Below are 5,959 nucleotides of genomic sequence, written 5' to 3'. Positions count from 1 at the left end.
AATTCCAAGGCCATTAACGCCTTAACATTACTTTCATGTCAAGACATGAAAAGCAGACATACCTACCTTCGCCAATACAGCTCCAAATTCCACTTTACACGAATATACAACCAAGGATATGCAGAGCAATGGTTCAGATTAAAAAAACGCTCTAATTCCTGGCAAAGCCTCACGAGTCTCAAGAACTCCATGCCAAAAAGAGAGCCGCGAGCAAAGCTGTCTTAGCGATGGCCTAACCCTAGACTAGACTAGACAGTAACCTAGCTGGGCGTAACCCTCGAGGTTACGCCCACTCCGTTAGTCCCCTCATGTCTTCTCCACACGAGTCTACATGCAACTTCACTTCATCATCCCCTAATGCGTGGCACCCTGCTAACCCCTTTCCTCATCGTAGCCTAGTGCTAGACAACTCCCCGTAGGAAAATGTGCAGCTGAGGACAGCTCTGTTTCACGAAGTATTGTCGGCGCTTCCAGGTGGCCTCGCTCAGAAGCTCAAAGCGTCATTCTCAACAATATTCAATGGTCTCCCCTCCTCGTCATACCATCTCCAAAGAGCTTCAGAAGGAGGTGAAGAAGCTTATCAATCAGGCCCCCCTCACCAAGAAGAAAAGCTTCCCGAGGAGCTTTTCGGGAGAGAAGGCGAAGGAGCGGCTAGAGGAGGCGCTCAACGAGGTCTCGGAGGTAAGCCCTTCGTCACTCTGCCTGCTTCTCAAATCAGAAAGAAACAAAAAGATCTTGAAGAAAGGGCTCTGATAGGTCTCCTAGCTGAGCCTCGTCCCCCTATAGAGTCCCTCAGAAATTGGATTAGAAACTAGTGGGGGCCCTTAGAGGCAGAAGTGTAAATGATTCAGGCACTACCAAAAGGCCACTATTTGTTCGTCTTCAAAACTGCAGCCATGGCTTTTTCTGTGCTAAGCCATGGGCAGTGGGTCATCAGGTCTTCACCTCTAAGTCTGTTTCGCTGGCACAAAGAATTTAACCAAGAACATTCAGCTTTAGTTAATTACCCTGTTTGGGTCGAATTCCCAAATCTACCGATGCATTACCATGCCCACTTAGTTGAGATTGGGGCCCCCTTAGGTAAGGTCCTAGGGGGGAGACAGAAGACGAACTATGTCCCTTCATGGCACCCCCAAGTGCTAATAGAAATGGACATCTCAAGGGATCTCCCCACTGCCATTGACATCTTTACAGACGATGGAGAACTGTTCGATCAAGAAATAACCTATAAATAATTGCCTAATGCGTGCTTTCAGTGCGGTGATAAAGCCCATTATGTCAAAAAATTTCTGATTAAATTCCCCCCAGCTCCTTCTTCTGAACCAGTGGGAAGCAAGGAACAAGGCCCACAAGAAGGGGCTGGCAAATTCACCACGGTCACTGACGAGAGAGGAAAACACTCTCCTCATAATCAGAATAAAGAAAAACCTAGAGCCAAAACTTGGCAGCCTAACAGATTTTCGGTACTGGCTCCGCTCAATGGGTTCGACGAAAAAGAGTTGCTTGAATCAGAGGTTTCGGAATCCGATGCTAAAGAATCTCTCCCTGCGGAATTAGAATCCCAGGTTAATAAAATGGACGAAGATTCCCTTATCGACCTTAATCTAGCCACTCCTCAACCTGCTGCAGTGAATAAGGAAAACATTCCCCCCTCTCCCGCCCCGGCACCTATGGAGATTCAGAAAGACAACAAGAGGACTCACGAACCCGTAGGACAAAAGAATGTAAAATCCCCGGCCAACAAAGCCAAAAAAGACAAACGTGTGCGTAGATGAGAACTGTCAATTGGAATGTCAAGGGGCTTACTGACCCCACTAAATCCAAGAAAATAAAAGCCTGGGTTTCAGACAATCCTGTGGACATTATTTCTCTTCAAGAGATCAAGGTCACTGGTGAGGACTTGACCAGAAGACTCAACGAAATATCGCAATCTGTAATGTGGTTCTCTTCATCTCATCAAAGGGGATCTGGAGGTACCTCGATAGGGTTCCTCACTCCTTTCTCCCTCAGGTGCCCATTGTCCTAGGAGGGGAACACTGGGTTGCTGTTAGCATCGTAGTGCCTGTTAAATGCATCGTGGTCTCGGTATATGATGCAGGATCTACTGCCCAAAGAATTAGGTTATGGGAGGAATTGTCTCAGGTCAAAGGAGACATCCTCATGATGGGCGACTTAACCATGGTTGAATCATCTCTGGATAGGTTCCTTGGCAAAGGCACGGTCATCAATGGTAGCGAGAAGGCTGCATGGGACAGATTGAAAGACAGTCTTGAGTTGTGGGACATGGGAGAAGAGAAAAGGTTCTCCTGGAATAATTATTCAAGAAAGGAGAATGCTAGGAAATCCCGTCTTGACCGTAGCTACATTTCTCTTCCCCTGGCTAACTCGTTCACTAGGGTCAAAAGCAAAGTCAAGTACAACTCCTGCATCTCTGATCATTACCCAGTGGTGTCCGTAATCGACCAGAAAGTTGGAAAGATTTGAAACCAATGGTTTCACACTGACCTTGCCCTTTTCAAGCTCCCGATGGTACAAGAGGCCGTATGCAAGGTTTGGCAGTCCAAATTTTCTTTAGCCAACAGCCCGCCGGCTGCAGCTTGGTCAGAAGCAGTCAGAGAAACACAAAAACTGCTCTCCAAATTCAGGAAGGATGTCACTTCGATCAGGAGGAAGATAAGGGACCAGCTTTACAGCTCCCTAAGCGAGCTTGAATTAGGGCCTCAAAATGAAACCATTCAAAACTCTATTTCCGAGTTGAGGTCCAAACTTAAGCAGGAAGAGGATCTTGCCCTTAAACATGCCTCATTCTTTTTTAGGGAGTGGTGGGCTGGTAAGGTAGATCGACCAACCAAAGAAATGTTCAAAATGCTGAGGAAAAAACATGTTAGAGAGTCCACCCCTCCTCTTTTCACCGACTCTGATGCAATTCACACTGAAGAAGAAAACATCAGCTATACGAGAGGCCACTTTGAGCATCTCTTCAGTCCCAAGGAGATGCTTTCTGAACCAGTCAGCCGAGCAAGGGAAATTGTGTGGAAACATAGGGGTAGATTTATCCCTGAGACTACCAAACTGCAAGCTGACTCGCCTTTTTCTATCTCAGAAATTCAGAATGCGATAGACGCCGTAGCCCCTCATAAATCTTCGGGGATTGATGGGCTCCCAGCAGATTTTTTTCACATGTTCAAAGAAGTTCTTTCCCCTTTTCTTCTTCAGGTATGGGAGGAATCAGTCAGATTCAAAGCACTACCCTACTCCATCAACACGGGAATCATTAAACTTTTGCACAAAAAAGGTGCCAAGGAAAACCTTGCCAATTGGATACCTCTTACTATGCTTAATACTTGCTACAAAATATTTTCTAAAGTGGTGGCAATCCGGATCACACCTGTCCTGATGAAGTGGATCTGCTCGGAACAAAAAGGGTTTATCAAAGGGAGAAGGATCATTGAGGCAGGCATATCCCTTTGGGAGGGCATTGAACATGCTGAGAATATGGGAATTGACTATGTATTTGTCAAGATTGACTTTGACAAAGCCTATGACCGCTTTGAATGGTCCTTTATCCTGAAAAGTCTGGAAAAAATGGGATTTTGGCCAGGTTTGATCCGGTTTGTTGCTACCCTATTTGGTCATGCAAGGGCAAGAGTTTCCCTCAATGGGGTTTTATCATAAGTATTTGAACTGAATAGGTCTATTAGACAAGGTTGCCCCCTGGCCCCTCTTTTGTTTGCAATAAGTGCTGATGGTCTTGAAATTGCTTAATCAAAGGCAACATATCAGAAGGAAATATCAAAGGCGTCCCTCTTCCTAACAGTGAAAAACAGCAATGCCTCTCACAATTTGCTGATGACACGAATGCAGTGATGTGCAATGATGAAAGAACTCTGCAGAATATGTGGCAATCTATGGAGACATTTTGTCTGGCATCGGGGTCTAAAGTCAACCACAACAAGACAGGCATTAGAGCTTCTCTATCTCCCCTCCCGGACTGGCTTACCAACCAGGGATGCAAAATTATTCAGGATGGGGAAGTGTTTAGGTTGCTAGGTATTCCATTTGGTTTTAAGGTCAGTCTCAAACAGGAATGGGTCATGGATAGGTTTAGGTCCAAACTCAAAAGGTGGAAAGGATTTCAGTCTTCATTAGCAGGCCGAGTATTGGTGATCAATCACTTTCTAGCATCTTATATTCTCTTATTTCTCAACTGCTGGAGACCTCCTGAGGGGCACCTAGAGCAGGTAATCAAATATTGAAGGAATTTTGTTTGGGCGGGAAATCCCTTCAAAAAGGGTGCTGCCAAGGTCCGATGGGAGGTGTGCTGCTTACCAGTAGAGAAAGGAGGGCTGGGGTTCAAAAACTTGACTAGTTGGGTAGACAAAATAGCGGTTAAGCTGATCGTCCGAGCTTTGGAAGACCCGCAACAGGAATGGTCGAGCCTCCTGTTCAGGAAACTCCACCAATTCTCACTGGTTAAATGTAAAAACTGGACAAATCTGAGTTGGGTCACTATCTTTTTCGGGCCACAATTGATTAAACCTAGGGGCTCCGACTTGTTGCTTTCACTATGGGGTGCATGGAACCGCTCTAGAATAAATTTGAAGGTAAATGAAAACTCCAACAGCTCCCTTGCGGTCTGGAGACTGGACTCAATATGGTGGCCCCTTGCCCCTCTAGCAGCCATCAATGAAAGACAACAAAAAATTTCCCTTCGTTGTCACAGAAAAGGAATCTCTTCCTGGGGAGATCTATGGAACTCTAACCTTCAGAAATGGAAAACTAGAGAAGAATTACTTGTCCTCTTCCCTCTCCAACCCTGGGAACTCAACCTTATCATGAGTAGAATTGCTCTGTTTCCGGTGGGAGACTGCTGGAAAGTGTCGATCGTAGACTCAGTCCATCTAAATGCATTTAGTTGGAAAGGGGGCTTTAAGCTCCAACATCCCCAGATAGCCGTGAAAGACATTAACCCACCTTTACACATCACCCTCAACAGACGATGGAATGTAAGCCTGGACCGCAGGCAATGGGGGTTCAAGTTCAGAAAACTCTGGGATAGTAGTTCCAACCAAAAAAGTATGTGTTGTTGTGGCTCATTCTACACAAAGCAATTTGGTCAGGGGAGAAAATGCAGAAAGCAGGCATCTCGACAGGGATTTGCTCAAGATGTAAAAGAAGTGTGGAGTCGGTGGTCCATCTGTTTATGACCTGTCCCCAATCAATCACAATTCTTGTACCTCTTAACTCTGTTTTGACCACTTATTAACCACCTACTGGAATAGGACTAGGGCTGAATTTCTTTGGATCATCTGGAAACTTAGAAACTGCTTTGTGTTTGAAGAGGCTTACCAGGCCCCAAGCTTGAGAGTACTTTTTATGGATTTTAATTTGCAGGTTTACAAGCTGAAAATTACCCTGTCCAACACCTGCTACATTTGGAATAGGATCAATGAAGATGCTGCAAAGACTCTGCTGGAACTATCGGATGAAGATCAAGATCTGCCTCTGACTGATTGGAAGAGAAAAGAAATTCAAAACATGACGGCGTTTAACATGCAAGCTATTGCAGAAACCTATGAAGCAATCTCTAAAGCTAAAGACTTCATGGAAAATCTATCTAATCAGATCGAGTCACTGTGGGCATATGGGGTGGCTTAGGGTAATTCTGATGTACATATGTTCATACTTATGGCAAGGATCTCGTTGTTATGTAGGATGGTATGTAATATGGGAGAGTCTCCCATCTCAGACATCGTACTCAGTTCTGGTTCAATTGTAATTTTTGCTCCCTCCTTCGTATAATATAATCTTCTCTGCTTTGTTGGGAAAAAAAAATGGTTCAGATAAAGCCCCAACAAGTATTTAAGGTATGCAAGGTCAAGTGATTAGAGAGAAAAAACTACATGATAGATCTGGGGAGAAAGAGGGAGGGATTCGGGGCTGCGTTATGTTGTAGGGA

The 5,959-nt window shown here is 45.0% G+C and overlaps 1 pseudogene; it reads left to right on the top strand.

The window, feature by feature from the left end:
* The first annotated feature begins 308 nt into the window (after positions 1-308).
* On the top strand, positions 309-5,658 carry LOC147435917 (uncharacterized; annotated as a pseudogene).
* The last annotated feature ends 301 nt before the right edge of the window (positions 5,659-5,959 follow it).

This window comes from Adiantum capillus-veneris, chromosome 18 (assembly GCF_014529385.1).
Source record: "Adiantum capillus-veneris isolate H3 chromosome 18, ASM1452938v2, whole genome shotgun sequence".
Taxonomy (NCBI): domain Eukaryota; kingdom Viridiplantae; phylum Streptophyta; class Polypodiopsida; order Polypodiales; family Pteridaceae; genus Adiantum; species Adiantum capillus-veneris.
This window is presented reverse-complemented; position numbering and strand designations above follow the sequence as displayed.